Raw genomic sequence first — 19,085 nt, 5'->3', positions numbered from 1 at the left:
AAGGGTAAGACCAGGGAGGGAGGTGGGAGGACTGTTGCTCCCACACATCCCAGGGATAGATTTTGCTGCCAGCTGTTGCAGCTTGCTATGAGATTGAGGCACATTGGAACCATGTGCCGCATGCCTACTGGTCTTCCCCAAAGCTGCCTACTTGATTGTTCCCATGGAGAGGGGCCTGCCCTTCCTGGCAGCAGGGCGGCAGTGCGGCCGCAGTGCCTGAGTATTCTGCTGACCCTGGACCAGCCTGCCCCTTTCACAATCTGTGCTTGAGTCCTGAGTCCAGGGGGCCTGAGAACAAGTCTGCTGACCCAGTCCCATCCCCCTGGGACTCAAGCACACTATCCACAGGTATAGTGATGAGATATGTGAACTGACACCAGGCAGAGAGATGTTTTCATGGTAAGAACTGAGGGGAGAGTGTAGCATGGTTTGCACTGCTGTGCGAGAGCTGGGGACCCCTCCCTTCACGGACCAGACTGGAAAGAGTATAGCCTGAGAGCCACACTTTGTGCCCCTAAACATGGATTCTTTCAGCCTGGGGCATCTTCATGATCTAAATGCAGTCTGCTAAGAACTGGGCTAGCTGTTGTGGCCTGCTGCTGGCTGCCTGACACTGGACAGAGACCCATCTGGTAGAGGGCATGGGAACTGGATGAGTCCCACTACCATCTGCTGGGCTGTGGATTCCAGGATGTCCCCCAATGCTTGATAGGGTTCTTTGGAATGGTAGAAGCACCTCCATCCCTCCCTGGAAAGTTGCCCCAGTGGCCTGAACTCTGAACCCTTCCAGGTTCAGTGCCTGAACCTGCCATTAGAGGGCCAAACTCTGCCAGGGTTAGTGCTTGCACCTGCTGTTAGAGAGCCTCGACAAGGGTTTGCTTGATGCAGCCACACCCAGCTTTGCCCCCTCCACCTGCCTCAGTGGTAGAACACTAGATGGGGATCCCTGGGAGTCCCATAGCCCCACTCATCACCCAGGATATCAGAGTATTTCTCCTGATTAACAAGGGCCAAGCATAAATCCCACTGCTACCACTGCAGCTGCCTCTACTAAAATCACCACCTACTGGCCGGGAAGTGGAACTGTACAACCAAATAAAATACCTACTGACAGATGTGCACACCACTGAGGAATTAGATAAGCTTCATAAGAAACTCTCCATCTCTGCAGGAGACAGTGAGCTTGCTCACATACCCTGTACACTGCTACTACAACTTACAAACAGCCAGTATTTGAGAAAATCACCCCACTAAGGCTATTATAAAAGAATTCATAGAGAACCTTGACTTCTTAAAAGCACCCAGAAGCAAAGCCAAAGAACCCACCCAACATATGCTACAGTCACACTCTCGAAGAGTGAAAAGAAAAAGTCCCATTCAAACAAAAGTATATGCAAAAATAAGAAGTGACAGCCTCTCCAGGTGAAAAGGAACCAGCATAAGAACTCTGGCTGTATAAAAAAACAGGCCATTTCAACACCCTGAAAGGATCACACTAGCTCTCTAGCAATGGATTCTAACTAAAATAAAACTTCTGAAATGACAGGTAAAGAATTCAAAATATGAATTGTAAGAAGGCTCAATAAGATCCAAAAGAAAGTTGAAAATCAACACAAATAAATCAGCAAAACAATTCAAAATATTAATTAAAAATTTACTAGAGAAAGAGATATTTAAACTCTTCTGGAACTTCTGGAAACAAAAAGTTCATTGAAGGATTTACAAAACACAGTTGAAAGCATTAATAGAATAGACAATACAGAAGAAAGAATTTTAAAGTTTGAAGACAAAAATAAAGAATGTAAAAAATGAACAAAGTCTTCAAGGAATATAGAATTATGTAAAGTGAACAAAACTATAAGTTATAGGTATTCCCAAGGGAAAAGAAAAAAAAGGTTGGAAAACCTATTTTAGAGAATAATTCAAGAAAATTTCTCTGGTCTTGCTAGAGATTTAGACTTCACGATAAAAGAAGATCAAAGAACATCTGGAAGATACTTTGCAAAATGAACTCCATCAAGGCATATAGCTAAAGTCAACATGAAAAAAAAAAAAAAACCCTAAAAGTAGCAAGATAGAAGTGTCTAATCACCTCTAAAGGAAATGCCACCAGACTAATAGTAGAATTCTCAGCAGAAACCTTACAAGCTAGAAGAGATTGGGGTCCTAATCTCATTTTTCTCAAAGAAAAAACCTGTGAGCCAAGAATTTTGTATCCTGCTAAATGAAGCTTCATAAATGAAGGAGAAACAGTCTTTTACAGATAAGCAAATGCTAAGGAAATTTATCACACTAAACTGGTTCTACAAGAAATGCTTGGAGTTTTAAACATGAAAACAAGAAATGCTCAGAGTTTTAAACATGAAAACAAAAGGGCAATACTCACCATCGTAACAACACCCAAAAGCATAAAAATCACAGGTCTTATGAACCAATTACACAATTGAAACTACAAAGCAACTAGGAAACAATTAACATTATAATGGGAACAAAACCTCACATAACAATAGTAACCTTGAATGTAAATGAACTAAATGCTCCACTTAAAAGATACAGACTGGTGGAATGGATAAAAAACAAGATCCTACTATGTGATGCTTACAAGAAACCTATCTAACTAGTAAAGATTTACAGATCCAAGAGAAAGGGATGGAAAAAGAAATTTCATACAAACAGAAACCAAAACTGTGCAGGAGTATCTATATTTATATCAGACAAAACAGACTGTAAACTGGTAACAGTAAAAAGCAAGATAAAGAAGGTCATGACATAATGATATAGGGATCCATTCAATGGGAAGATATTTCAGTCCTAAATATGCATCCTATGTGACAGCACCCATAATTATAAAACAAACAAAAAAACTGACTTAATGAAAGAGACAAAGAGCAATATAATAATAGTGAGGGACTTCAACACTTCACTGACAACACTGAACAGATCATCAAGGCAGAAACATCAACAAAGAAACTGTGGATAAATTGGACTCATGACCAAATGAACCTAACAGACATTTACAGAACATTTTGCCCAACAACTGCAGAGTTTACGTTCCTCTTATGGAATATCCCCCAACATAGAACATATGCTGGGGACAATGTAAGTCTCAATAAATGTTTTAAAAATCGAAATCACATCAAGTATCTTCTCAGATAGCAGGGGAATAAAGCTAGAAATTAATACCAAAAAAAAACTTTCAAAACTATGCAAGTGCATGGAAATTAAACAACCTGCTCTTGAATAATCTTTGAATAAATAATGAAATTAAGAAAGAAATTTAAAAATTTTTGAAATCAATGAAAAGAGACACAACATACCAAAATTTCTGGGATACAGCAAAAGCAGTGCTAAGATGAAAGTTTATAGTGTTAAATGTCTACATCAAAAAGAGAAAAGCACAAAATTAATAACCTAACATGGAACCTCAAGAAACTAGAAAAACAAGAACAATCCAAACCCAAAGCTAGCAGAAAAAAAAAAGAGTAGAGTGGAACTCAACGAGATTGAGACCAAAAAAATATACAAAGGATTAATGAAATTAAAAATTTGTGATTTGAGCTGGGCACAGTGGCTCACACCTGTAATCCCAGCACTTTGAGAGGCTGAGATGGGTGAATCACGAGGTCAGGTGATCGAGGCCATCCTGGCTAACATGGTGAAACCCCGTCTCTACTAAAAACACAAAAAAATTAGCCAGGCGTGGTGGCCAGTGGCTGTAGTCCCAGCTACCTGGGAGGCTGAGGCAGGAGAATGGCATGAACCTGGAAGACAGAGCTTGCAGTGAGCCGAGATCGCCCCACTGCACTCCAGCCTGGGTGACGGAGCAAGACTCTGTCTCAAAAAAAAAAAAAAAAAAATTGTGATTTGAAAGGATAAACAAAATTGCTAGACTGCCATCTTTATTAATGAAGAAAAAAGAAAGAAAATTAAATAAGCACAATTAGAAATTATAAAGGTGATTTTTCAACTGATACCAGAGAAATACAAAAGATCATCAGAGATTACTATGAGCATCTCTACATACACAGACTAGAAAACCTGGAGGAAATGGATAAATTCCTGGAAACATACAAGCTCCCAAGATTGAAGCGGAGTGAAACAGAAATTCTGAGCAAAAATAATAATAGTAACATTGTCTCAGTAATTTAAAAAAAAAAAAAATCTTCCAACAACAAAAAGTCCAGGACCAGAAAGATTCACAGCTGAATTTTACCACACATACAAAAAAGAACTGACTCCAAATATGCTCTGCTTTTCACTTTATCAAACAATGCAGTAAAACTTTATTGCAATGTATCTCCTGTGTTTTTGTTCTGTGTGGTTTTTAATGAGACGACAATAATGATAATAAGGAAAAGCAGTTTTGATTTATGATAGCTGAGGAGTTCTGTATCTGTATAAATGTGATATAATTCATTAATTAGATGGGAGTTTATCTTTAGTGTCATATTCAACTCTGGCGCTTTTATAATTCTAAGCTTTACACTAGATAAAACATCTTATGCCCTTGAGAAAAGAGGGATCTGGAACACTGGCTCAGATTTCTGGCGTTACCAGTACCGTACGCAGGTTTTAGAAGCATATCTGGACCCAGATTCACACCAGTGTTTGGCCAGGCCTGTCATAATCCCAGTCAGGGAGCACACTAGACATTTTTTTCTTTTGCCCATGACTAGGCCAAGGTATTCCCTGTGCTGAGGGAGCCTCTACCTTTTCCAAATTCCATCAAAAGCAGTGACTGAATAAACAAGAAGAAAAAGGTTGAGTGTAGCTGTTTAGCATCTTATTTAAAAAAATGAGGCCCCATCTGCCACAGCAACAAACTTACTCATCACCAAGTCATCCGCAGATTTGTGATGTATGCAAAGGCTCACAACCCTACCTGTGAACTCCCTAGACATAAACTTTTCATCTCAAACAGATGGATAATAACATGGAACTTTTGTCTTAGTAAAAATTACCCCTTCTTTTATCAACTGGTCAGATCATACCAGACATCAAAGTGTTCTCATATCTAGCCAAACACAGAAGTCTGTTTTTGTTGTGCACTGGGTAATGAGAAAGGGTTAAAGCAATGTTTTCCAAGCTTAAGACCTATCCAAGATCAACACACCTGGCCTTTTTTTTATTTGGTGCATAGGCTTGTTCAAAGTTAGGCTGTTGTATGACCTTAAAGAAGAAAAATTCATCTTCAGCTGAAGAAAGGGCTTTTATATTAATGGAGTAATTATTACTATTATTATTATTTTACTTCAGTACATTTTTGGGGAACAGGTGGTGTTTGGTTACATGGATAAGTCCTTTAGTGGCGATTTCTGAGATTTTGGTGCACCCATCACCCAAGCAGTGTACACCACTGTACTCAATGTATAGTCTTTTATCCCTCACCCCCCTCCCTCCATTTCTTCTGAGTCCCGAAGTCCATTGTATCATTTTTATGCTTGTGAGTCCTCACAGCTTAGCTCCCACTTGTAAGTGAGAAATTACAATGTTTGGTTTTCCATTCCTGAGTTACTTCCCTTAGAATAATTGTCTCCACCTTCATCCGGGTTGCTGTAAATGCCATTGTTTCATTTCTTTTTATGACTATTACTCCATGGTTGTGTGTGTGTGTGTGTGTGTGTGTGTGTGTATACACATACATATATATATACACACACACACATATATATACACACACACACACATATATACACACACACACATATATCACATTTTCTTTATCCACTCATTGATTAGTTGGCATTTGCGTTGCTTCCATACTTTTGCAATTGTAAATTGTTCTGCTATAAACATGTATGTGCAAGTATCTTTTTTGTATAATGGCTTCTTTTCCTCTGGGTAGATACCCTGTAGTGGGACTGCTGCATCAAGTGATAGATCCACTTTTAGTGCCTTAAGGAATCTCCATACTGTTTTCCATAGTGGTTGTACTAGTTTACATCCCTGCCAGCAGTTTAAAAGTGTTCTATTTTCACCATATCTATGCCAACATCTATTATTTTTTAATTGTTTTGATTATAGCCATTCCTGCAGGAGTAAGGTGGTATTGCATTGTGGTTTTGATTTGCATTTCCCTAATCATTAGTGATGCTGAATATTTTTTCATATGTCTGTTGGCCATTTGTATGTCCTCTTTTGAGAATTGTCTATTCATGTCCTTATCCCACTTTTTGATGGGATTATTCGGTTTTTTTCTTGCTGATTTGTTTGAGTTCCTTGTGTATTTTGGATATTAGTCCTTTGTTGGATATACAGACTATGACGATTTTCTCCCACTCTGTGGGTTGTCTGGTTACTCTGCTGATTACTTCTTTTGATATGCAGAAGTTTTTTTAGTTTAATTAAGTCACATCTATTTATCTTTGTTTTTGTTGTATTTTCTTGATCATGAAGTCTGATACGGTTTGGCTGTGTCCCCACCCATATCTCATCTTGAATTGTAACTCCCACAATTCCCACATGTCCTGGGATGAACCCAGTGGGAGGTGATTGAATCATGGGGGCAGATCTTTCCTGCACTGTTCTTGTGATAGTGAGTGAGTCTCACGAGATCTGATGGTTTTAAAAATGAGAGTTTCTCTGCACAAGCTCTCTCTTTGCCTGGTGCCATCCGTATAAGATGTGACTTGCTCCTCCTTGCCTTCCACCATGATTTGAGGCCTCCTCAGCGATGTGGAACTGTGAGTCCAATTAAACTTCTTTCTTTTGTAAATTGCCCAGTCTCAGGTATGTCTTTATCAGCAGCATGAAAACGGACTAATACAGTAAATTGGTACCAGTAGAGTGGGGCATTGCAGAAAAGATAAGCAAAAATTGGAAGTGACTTTGAAGCTGGGTAACAGGCAGAGAGGTTGAACAGTTTGGGGGGCTCAGAATAAGACAGGAAAATGTGGGAAAATTTAGACCTTCCTAGAGACTTGTTGAATGGCTTTGCCAAAAATGCTGACAGTGATATGAACAATAAAGTCCACACTGAGGTGGTCTCAGATGGAAATGAGGAACTTGTTGGGAGCTGGAGCAAAGGTGACTCTTGTTACGTTTTAGCAAAGACTCTGGTGGCATTTTGTCTGTACCCTACAGATTTTTGAAATTTCAACTTGAGGGAGGTGATTTAGATTATCTAGCGGAAGAAATTTCTAAGTAGAAAAGCATTCAAGAAGTTACTTGGGTGCTGTTAAAGGCACTCAGTTTCATAACGGAAGCAGAGCATAAAAGTTCATAAAATTTGTAGCTGGACAATGCGATAGAGTAGAAAATCCCATTTTCTGAGGAGAAATTCAAGTCAGCTGCAGAAATTTACATAAGTAATGAGGAACCGAATGTTAATCCACAAGACAATGGGGGAAAATGTATCCAGGGGATATCAGAAGTCTTCACAGTAGCCCATCCCATCACAGAATCAGAGGCCTAGGAGGAAAAAGTGGTTTTGTGGGCTTGGCCCAAGGTCCCCGTTTTGTGTGCAGCCCAGGGACTTGGTGCCCTGCATCTCAGCTGCTTCAGCCATGAAGGGGCCAATGTAGGGCTCAGGCCATGGCTTCACAGGTTGCAAGGCTCAAGCCTTGGTAGTTTCAACGTGGTGTTGAGCCTGCAAGTGCACAGAAGTCAAGAAATGAGGTTTGGGAAACTCTACCTAGATTTTGTAAGATGTATGGAAATGCCTGGATGCCCAGGCAGAAGTTTGTTATATGAGCAGGGCTGTCATGGATAACCTCTGCTAGGGCAGCGTGGAAGGGAAATGTGGGGTTGGAGCCCCCACACAGGGTCCCTGCTGGGACACTGCCTAATGGAGCTGTGAGAAGAGGGCCACCGTCATCCAGACCCCAGAATGGTAGACCCACTAACAGCTTGCACCATGTGCCTGGAAAAGCCACAGACACTCAACACCAACCCATGAAAGCAACCAGAAGGGAGAGTATACTCTGCAAAGCCACAAGGGTGGAGCTGCACAAGACCATGAGAACCCACCTCTTGCCTCAGCATGACCTGGATGTGAGACATGAAGTCAAAGGAGATCGTTTTGGAGCTTTAAGATTTTTGTTTGTTTGTTTGTTTTGTTTTGCTTTGTGATGGAGTCTTGCTCTGTTGCCCAGACTGGAATGCAGTGGCACAATCTCGGCTCACTGCAAGCTCCATCTCTGGGGGTTCAGGCCATTCTCCTGCCTCAGCCTCCCAAGTAGCTGGGACTACAAGCGCCCGCCACCAAGTCCAGCTAATTTTTTGTATATTTAGTAGAGACGGGGTTTCACTATGTTAGCCAGGATGGTCTCAATTTCCTGATCTCGTGATCCACCCACCGCAGCCTCCCAAAGTGCTGGGATTACAGGCGTTAGCCACCGTGCCCAGCCCAGCTTTAAGATTTTACTGCCCTGCTGAATTTCGGACTTGCATGGGACCTGTAGCCCCTTTGTTTTAGCCAATTTCTTTCTTTTGCAATGGCTATATTTACCCAATGCCCATACCCACATTGTATCTAGGAAGTAACTAACTTGCTTTTGATTTTACAGGCTCATAGGCAGAAGGGACTTGCCTTGTTTCAGATGAGACATCAGACTATGGACTTTTGAGTTAATGCTCAAATGAATTAAGACTTTGGGGGACTGTTGGGAAGGCATGATTGGTTTTGAAATGTGAGAACATGAGATTTGGGAGGGGCCAGGGGCAGAATGATATGGTTTGGTTGTGTCCCGACCCATAACTCATCTTGAATTGTAACTCCCACAATTCCCACATGCTGTGGGAGGAACCCAAGAGAGGTGATTGATTTATGGGGGCAGGTCTTTCCCATGCTGTTCCTGTGATGGTGAATGAGTCTCATGAGATCTGATGGTTTTAAAAATGCGAGTTTCTCTGCATAAGCTCTCTCTTTGCCTGCCACCATGCTCATAAGATGTGACTTCCTCCTCCTTGCCTTCTATCATGATTGTGAGGTTTCCCTAGCCACGTTGAACTGTGAGTCCAATTAAACCTCTTTATTTTGTAAATTGCCTAGTCTCTGGTATGACTTTATCAGCAGTGTGAAATGGACTAATACAAAGTCTCTGCCTAAGCCGTATAGTATAATTTGAAGTCGGGTAATATGATGCCTCCAGATTTGTTCTTTTTGCTTAGTCTTGGTTTGGCTATGTAGGCTCTTTTTTGGCTGCATATGATATTTAGGAGTCTTTTTTTGTTTTTCTTGTTCTGTGAATAACATTAATAGTACTTTGATAGGAATTGCATTGAATTTATAGATTGCTTTTGGCAGTAAGGTCATTTTCACAATATTGATTCTAGTCATCCTTGCACATGGGATATGTTTCCATTTGTTTGTGTTGTCTATGATTTCTTTCAGGAGTGTTTTGTAATTTTCCTTGGAGAGATCTTTCATATCCTTGGTTAGGTATATCTGTAAGTTTTTATTTTGGTTTTGTTTTTTGTTTTTTTGCAGCTATCGTAAAAGAGGTTGAGTTTTTTTTTAATTGGGTTTCAGCTTGGCTGCTATTGGTCTATAGCAGTGCTACTAATTTGTGTACATTGATTTTGTATCTTGAAACTTTACTGAATTCATTTTTCAGTTCTAGGAGCTTTTTTGGATGAGTTTTTAGGGCTTTTTTTAGGTATACAATTGTATCACCAGTGAACAGCGACAGTTCGACTTCCTCTTTACTGATTTGGATGCCTTTCATTTCTTTCTCTTGTCTGATTGCTCTGGTTAGGACTTCCATTGCTATGTTGAATAGAAGTGGTGAGAGTGGGCATCCTTATCTTGTTCCAGTTCTCAGGGGGAATGCTTTCAACTTTTCCCTGTTCAATATAATGTTGGCTGTGGGTTTGTCACAGATGGTTTTTATTACCTTAAAGTATGTCCCTTCTATGCTGATTTTGCTGAGAGTCTTATTCATAAATGGATGCTGAATTTTGTCAAATGATTTTATTTGCATCTATTGAGATGATTCATGTGATCTCTGTTTTTAATTATGTTTATGTGGTGTATCGCATTTCTTGACTTGTGTATTTTAAACCATCCCTGCATCCCTGGTATAGAACCCACTTGATCATGGTGGATTATCTTTTGATATGCTGTTGAATTTGGTTAGTATTTTGCTGAACATTTTTGCATCTATGTTCATCAGGGATATTGGTCTGTAGTTTTCTTATTTTGTTATGCCTTTTCCTGGTTTCAGTATTAGAGTGATACTGGCTTAACAGAATGTTTTAGGGAGGATTCTCTCTTTCCCTATCTTTTGCATTAGTGTCAATAGGATTGCTACCAATTCTTTGAGTGTCTAAAGTAATTAAATTTAAAGATACCTTAAAGCTCACTCAGCCAAAGCTCCTCTCCATGGCAAAAACAGTTTCTAAAGTACCAAAGATGGATGTGACCAACATTTAAAAAAAATTTTTTTAATATAATTTTAATTATTATTTGAAATTATGGAAAATTCAACAGCATAATAAATGCCTGATTTAACAAATGTTATCCTTTTACCTTTTTGATCTCAGATCTTTTTTAAAAATAAAACTTTACTGGCACAGGTGTGCATATATATATATACACACACATATATGTAATATTCTACATATGTATATGGTTATATATGTAGTATTGCTTTTTGTTGCAAATTTTACATAAATTGTATCAATGGGGTATATATCTATTTGCAACTTGACTTTCTTCACTTATCATTATGCTTTTTTCCAGTTTTATTTTTGGTTAACACATATTATACTAACACATTTATTTCAATCATGTGTATAACTATTTAGTACTTCAGTGCATTAATATATCTAGAATGCATATATAGTTTATGATCCAATGAAGACCTCTTTTGAAAACTAAACTTGGTTTAATTACATCAATGTAATAGGCATAAATTAAGATTGTGCCAGGATGTAGGATCACTCTGAATATGCTAAAATATATGTATATTTCTGATCATTGACATTGTTTCCAGTTTTCAGGTATTACAAGAAATGATGCAGTATCCTCAAACATGCTTTCTGGTGCCCAAATGAGAGAGTTTTCACCAACATTCCAGTGTAAGTTCTGGGCTGTAGATATGCATAATTTCAGTTTATTATGTATTGATATATTGCTTTGAAAATTTATACCTGCATTAGTTTTGCATAGAACTTCCTTTTCTCCACATTCTCACCAGCACTTGTGGAATCACTTGGGAGGCAGAGTTTCATCATTGTTATAATTTGTACTTCCTTGATTAACAATGAGATTGCACAACCTTCCATATGTTTATTAGCCACTTGGATTTCCTCTTCTGGTAAACAACTCATTTTTGTGTCATTGTATTTGAGTTAATCTCAAGTAAACAAAACATGTCTATTTGTTTTTGCTTGTTTATTTGTTTTTTGAGATTGACTCTTGCTCCGTCACCCAGGCTGGAGTGCAGTGGCTTGATCTCGGCTCACTGCAAGGTCTGCCTCCCGGGTTCACACCATTCTCCTGCCTCAGCCTCCCAAGTAGCTGGGACAACAGGTGCCTGCCACCACACCCAGCTAATTTTTTTGTATTTTTAGTAGCGACGGGTTTTCACCGTGTTAGCCAGGACAGTCTGGATCTCCTGACCTCATGATCCACCACCTCGATCTCCCAAAGTGCTGAGATTAGAGGCGTGAGCCACTGCACCTGGCCTTGTTTTTAATCCTATTTAAAAACCTCTGTCTGAGTGAGTTTGAGCAATTTACGTTTTTTGTAATTATAAATATATTCCACTATATATTTTTTCTTGATCAACTGCAGTAAGGGTTTATTAATGTTATTGATCTTTTCAAATAAATAGATTTTGGTTATAGACAAATTTGGTGAGAATTTATAACAACGTGAGTCTTCCAAACCATGAAAAAGGGGTATTTGTTCTTAATTTTCTCAGCAATGTTTTGTTAGCTTTATGCCTCATAGTCACAATTTTTGAAATTATTTTAAATATTTTGTAATTCATTTTCAAATTTTTGCTAATATATGTAAATACAATTGATTTTAATGTATTTATCTTGCATGAGTTAATTTAGTAATAATGACCTTGATAACTTATTAATTCAAATTGTGGATTCTGGCCTTGTGTGGTGGCTCACACCTGTAATCCCAGTACTTTGGAAGAGTGATGCAGGTGGATCACCTGAGGTCAGGAGTTTGTGGCCTGCCTGGCCAATATGGCAAAACCCTATCTCTAATAAAAATACAAAAATTAGCCAGTGTTGTGTCACGCAGCTGTAATCCTAGGTACTCTGGAGGGTAAGACAACAGCATTGCTTGAACCCAGGAGACAGAGGTTGCAGTGAGCTGAGATCATGCCACTGAACTCCAGCCTGGGACTCCATCTCAAAAGAAAAAAAAATTGTAGATTCTGGTGATTTTTTATTTTACAAAACAACATGATTATTAATAAAAACAGTTTGACTCTTTTCCTTGCAATCTTTATGCCTTTTATTTCTTTTCCTTCTCTTATTGCACTGGAGGACAAGAGTTAATAGAAGTGGTAAAAACAAATATCTTTGCCTTGTTTCTGACCTCATAGGGAACATGTTCAACATTTTCAATGTTACAACATTGAGTATACTATCTGTGTGGTTTTGTAGATGATTTTTATTAGATTAAGGAAGTTCTCTTCTATTCCTAGTTTGCTGATAATTTATATCATATATATGTGCTGAGTTTCATCAAAAGCTTTGCATCTATTAAGATAAACATGTTTTCCCCAGCTTTATCTGTTAATATGGTATATTATTCCATTCTCATACTGTTATAAAGAACTGCCTGAGACTGGGTAATTTATGAAGGAAAGAACTTTAATTGACTCATAGTTCCACAGACTGTACAGGAAGCTTGGCTGTACAGCCTCAGGAAACTTAAAATTAAGGCAGAAGGTGAAGGGGGAGCAAGCACGTCTTGTCATGGCAGAGCAGGAGAGAGGGTGAAGGGAAAGGTGCCACACACTTTTAAACAACAAGATCTCATCAGAACTCACTCACTATCATGGAAACAGCAAGAGAAAAATCTGCTCGCATGATCCAACCACCTTCTACAGATCCCTTCCCCAACATTGGGAATTAAAATTCAACATGAGATTTGGGTGGGGACACAGAGCCAAACCATACCATTCCACCTCTGAACTCTCCCAAATCTCATGTTCTTCTCACATTTCAAAATACAATCATGCCTTCCTAACAATCCCCCGAAGTCTTAACTCATCCTAGCATTAACCCAAAAGTCCAAGTCCAAAGTCTCATCTGAAAGAAAGTAAACCCTTTCCACCTATGAGCCTATAAAATCAAAAACAAGTTAGTTACTTTCAAGATACAATGGGGGTATAGGCATTGCATAAATGCTCCCATTCCAAAATGGAGGAATTGGCCAAAACAAAGGGGTTACAGGCCTCATGCAAGTCCAAAACCCAGCAGGTCAGTCATCAAGTTTTAAAGCTCCAAAATAATATCCTTTGACTCCATGTCTCACGTCTAGGACATGCTGATGCAAGGGTCAGGCTCCCAAGGCCTTGGGTAGCTCTGACCCTGTGGCTCTGCAGGGTACAGCCTCTGAAGCTGCTTTCATACATTGACGTTGAGTGCCTGCAGCTTTTACAGATGCACGGTGCAAGCTATCAGTGGAGCTACCATTCTGGGGTCTAGAGGACGGTGGCCCTCTTCCCACAGCTCCACTAGGTAGTGCCCCAGTAGAGACTCTGTTTGGGGGTCCAAACCCCACATTTTCCCTCTGCACTGCCCTAGTAGAGGTTCTCCATGATATCTCTGCCCCTGCAACAGACATCTGCCTGGACATTCAGCCATTTCCATACATCTTCTGAAATCAAGGCGGAGATTCCAAAACCTCAACTCTTGTCTTCTGCATACCTGCACGCCCAACACCACATGGAAGTCACCAAGACTTGGAGCTTGTACCCTCTGAAGCAATGCCTTGAGCATACCTTGTCCTCATTTAGCTGCGACTGGAGCTGGAGCAGCTGAGATGGAGGGTACCATGTCCTGAGGCTGCCCAGAGCAGCAGGGCCCTGGGCCTGGCCCAGGAAACCATTTTTCCCTCCTACACCCCCACGGCTGTGATAGGAGGGGGTGCTTCAAAGGTCTGTGCAATACCCTGGAGGCCATTTCCCCATTGTCTTGGCTAGTAACATTCAGCTCTTTTTTATTTATGCAAATTTAGGCAGCTGGCTTGACTTCCTCCCCAGAAAATAAATTGTTTTTATTTATTGCATGGTCAGGCTGCAAAGTTCCCAAACTTTTATGTTCTCCTTCCTTTTAAATATAAGTTCTAGTATCAGATCATTTCTTTGTTTAGCAAATGAATGTAGGCTTTTAGAAGGAGCCAGGGCACATATTGAATGCTTTGCTGCTTAGAAATTTCTTTCACCAGATACCATAAATCATCTCTCTCAAGTTCAAAGTTCCACAGATCACTAGAGCAGGGGTACAATGCCACCAGTCTCTTTGCTAAAGCATAGCAAGAGTAAACATTGTTCCCATTCCCAGTAAGTTCCTTACCTCCATGTGAGGCCACCTCAGCCTGGACTTCACTGTCCCTATCACCATCAGCACTAGGAAGTTCTAAACTCTCCTTCATCTCTGTCTTTTCTGAGCCCTCCAAACTATTTCAACTCTTCCCATTACCCAGTTCCAAAGCTGCTTCCATATTTTCTGGTATCTTTATAGCAATGTCCCACTTCTCTGGTACCAATTTTCTTTATTAGGCCATTCTCACACTGCTATAAAGAACTCTTGCTGTCATGAGAACAGCAAGGAGGAAATTCACCCCCATGATCCAATCACCTCCCATCAGGTGCTTCCTCCAACAGTGAAGATCATAATTCAATATGAGATTTGGGTGGGGACACAGAGCCAAACCAGATAATGTGGTGGATGACATTGGTTGATTTTTCAATCCAGACCTGGCCAAACAAATCCCACTTAGTCTTAATATATTATGTCACTTATATATTGGTGGATTTGATTTGCTAATATCATATTTAGGATTTTTGTATCTATGCTTAAGAGTGATATTGGCTTTTTTTTTTTTTTTTGAGACGGAGTCTCGCTCGAGCCCAGGCTGGGGTGCAGTGGCTGGATCTCAGCTCACTGCAAGCTCCGCCTCCCGGGTTTACACCATTCTCCTGCCTCAGCCTCCTGAGTAGCTGAGACTACAGGCACCCGCTACCTCACCCGGCTAGATTTTTGTATTTTTTAGTAGAGACGGGGTTTCACCATTTTAGCCAGAATGGTCTTAATCTCCTGACCTCGTGATCCGCCCGTCTCGGCCTCCCAAAGTGCTGGGATTACAGGCTTGAGCCACCGTGCCCGGCCGATATTGGCTTTTAACTTTCCTTTCTTGTAAAGCCCTTGTTATATTTTGATATCAAGAATATATTTGCCTAATGCAATATTGAGAAGTGTTTACTTCTTTCCATCTTCTAAAAAAGCCCATTTCAGATTCATATTCTTTCTTAAATGTTTGGAATAGTTTACTAGTCCTTCCTGGTCATTTAATATTTTTTTCCCTTTGTGAGTCTTTCTAGGGGTTTAAAAATTAAACTCTTTTTTAAAAAGTTAGCTTTCTTGATTTTTACTGTATGTTTACCTTCTATTTTATTTATTGCAACTCTTATTTTTATTTTCTTCTTTCTACTTTTTAAATGCTGATTTCTTTTCCCGGCTTCCTAAGTTAGAAGTTTAAATTATTGATTTTCAACCTTTCTTACTTTTTAATATATTTGTTTAAAGCTATAAATTTTACTCCAAGTACTACTTTAACCGTAACCCACAATTTTTGGTGTCATATTTTCATTATTAGTCAATTTAAAATACATCCTATTTTTAATTTTGATTCCTTTTTTGATCCATACATGTGTTACTTAGAAGTCTGTTGCTTAATTTCCAAAATTTTGAAGATTTTCTACTTATACATCTTTTAATGAGTTCTAATTTAACACCACATGAAGTGGCTATATGCTTTCAATTTTTTTTTTTTAGTTTGTTTGTTGATACCTACTGTATGTGCTAATGTGTGGTCTATTTTATTAAATGCTCCATGTGCCTTGAAAAGAATGTGCATTCTAATGTGTTTGAGTAGAGTGTCCTATATATACATAAATTAAGTTAATTTGCTTAATTTTTTTGTTCAAATATTCTATATCCTTACTAATCTTTTTCTTTCCTGTTTGTTCTATCAATTATTGAGATAGATGCATTAAATTCTAACTATAACTATGGATTTTTCTCTTTTTTAAGTTGTGTCAATATTTGCTTTATATATTTTTGATGGTATATTATTAGATGCACACAAATTTAGGATTGTTATATCTTCCTATTGTATTAATCCTAATTTCATTATGAAATGTCCATCTTTGTCTTTCCTAGCAACATCAGCTACAGTAATAGCATTTTCCATTCTTCACAATCAGCCAAACTTTGTCTTTCTAATATTTAAATCCAATCTGACAATCTTTGAATTTTAATTGAGGTATCTGGTGTACTTACACTTTATGTAATTAATAATAAAGTTTGATTCAAATATAATACTTTGGGTTTTTTTCTATTTGTCCATTTATTTTCCTATACCTGCTTGTTTTTGAATTAAGCAGATATTTTTATTTCTATTTATTTATTTATAGATGGAGTATCGCTCTGCCACCCAGGCTGAAATGCAGTGGCACAATATCAGCTCACAGCAACCTCTGGCTCCCAGGTTCAAGTGATTCTCTTGCCTCAGCTTCCCAAGTAGCTGGGACTACAGGAACGAGCCACCACAGCCAGCTAACGTTTTTGTATTTTCAGTAGAGACAGGATTTCAGCATATTGGCTAGGCCGGTCTCAAACTCCTGATCTCAAATGATCCACCTGCCACAGCCTCCCAAAGTGCTAGGGTTACAGGCATGAGCCACCACACCTGGCCTCATTTTATTTCTGTTAGTTCTTTAGTTATACAGTTTTGAATTATTCCTTTAGTAGTTACCCAAGTGATTACAATGTACTTCTCATATATCATATGATAATCCATGTTGTTAGAAATTTAGCAATTTATGAATAATGCAAGAAGCTTCCAATTTTATAGTTGTTTAATTCACACTAGTCCTCTCTCCCCAAACCTGGACTTTGTGCTACAGTGGTCACATGTTTGCTTTTATATTTATTATATACCCCAGAAGAAGATGCTATTAATGCTGTATTATGCAGTCGATGTTATTTTATATTTACCTGTATATTTATCATTCCAGGTGCTCTCCATTTCCTGTTGTAGATCTATTTTTTCTTCTAGGATCATCTCTGCAGCCTGAAAAAAAAGCTCCTTTAGTGTAGCTATGCTGGCAACCGATTATTTTAGCTTTTGTTTATTTGCAAACATCTTAATTTTGCCTTCATTTTTAGAAGATACTGTCTCTATGTATATAAATCTAGATTAGTGTTTTTTTCTATTTTAGTTTTTTCTGTTTGTTTTATTAATGTCATTTATTTGTCTTCTGGTTATAGTTTCTGCTGAAAAATTAACCACCAGTTGCACTGTTGATTCTTTAAAGTGTTCCCCCACTACCCAATTCCATTGCTGGCCGCTTTTGAGACTTCTTTTTTGTCTTTAGTTTTCAGTGTATGACTCTGGTTCACCTACAGTACTTTTACTTGTATTTACTGTCATTGGGGTTTCATAGATTCTTGAATTTGTGGGTTGGTGTCCTTCATCAGCTCTTCAGTATTCTCAAGTATTATCTCTTCAACTATTGCTTTTATCACTTTTACCTCCTCTTTCTCTCTCTTCTTATCCTGTGATCTTAATCACATACGTAGCAGACTATCTCACTGGCTCATACATTTCTTATGTTCGTTTCTAATTTTCTCTGTGTACTTCAATTTTTATTTGTCTATTGATCAGTCCTTGAGTTCAATAATCTTCTCTTCTGCTGTGTCCAGTGTACTGTAAAATTCCAACTACCAAGATTTTAATTTCAGATATTATAATTCTTAGTTTTAGAATGTCTACTTGATTATTCTTCAAATTTCATTTTCTGTTAAGAGTCTACGTTTTTTTCATCTTTTCCTTTATTTTCTTTTAAATATTTATATAAGTTGTTTTAACATCCTCTGCTAACTCCAATATCTGTATCATGAGCAGATATATTTCTAGTCTTCTGTTTTCTCTCAATTATTGTTCACATTTTCATGCCTCTTAATATGACTCATATTTTTAATTGTATTGTGGATCTTGTATGTAAAAGACTATAGAGACTGTAGATTGCAAATGATAATACTTACCCCCAAAATAATTCCTTCTTTTGTTAGGTAGGTAAGGTGAGAGTATGGTGACCTCAATTCTGTTATTAATTTGTGGTTTTAGTAAGACCAGTCTCTCTCTGCTTTGTTTCTATTCCTCATTTGTGACTCTCTGAAGCTTTTGATTGACAGTCTATCAAGTCCTAAAATACTATGTAAGATTCAGTCTTGTCATAAAGAGTTTTTGAACTTACCTTTTTAGCTTCTTGTCCCATGCAGCTTTTAAATATAGCAGTTATTTTGAGTCTCCAACTCTGATGGGATTTTATCTTCTAAGTCCTAGAGGTGACAGAGAGTTTACTCTGATTTTTGAAAGTTTTCAGCCCAGCCTAGCCCCCTCTGCATCCTTAGAACTCAGCAAATATACTGTTGGAAAAAGTGGCTATGCATTTCGATCGTTTAAATTCCTATCTAAAGTTTCATTGTTTTCTTTTTCCCTCAGTAGAGTTGCTGAGCTGATGCTAAGCCGTATTTTCCATTCTCACTTGAAAATGGTATTACTCCCTTAAAGAAGAACATGGCATGTGATTGTCATCTCACCTAGAAATTGCTGTCTGGGATTTTATTTCAACTACTTTTTGTTGCTTTCATGTCTCCTTGATTTCAAAAAAATTGATTTTTATAAGTAATCTTTTCTAGTTCCTGTACTGGGAGTATTGATCTGATAGTGTCAACTATATCCTTTCCACAAGCAGAAGGCTATTTGGTTGTGTTTTTAACATCTTATTTCATGTATTTTTTTCTGTCATTATACTTTCTCTTTGTTGCTTTTTTTTTTTTATCCTTTCCTATGTTTATTGATTTGACCTGCTTGT

Source organism: Papio anubis, chromosome 1 (assembly GCF_008728515.1).
Source record: "Papio anubis isolate 15944 chromosome 1, Panubis1.0, whole genome shotgun sequence".
NCBI classification, from domain to species: Eukaryota; Metazoa; Chordata; class Mammalia; order Primates; family Cercopithecidae; genus Papio; species Papio anubis.
Note: the sequence above shows the minus strand (reverse complement) of the source record.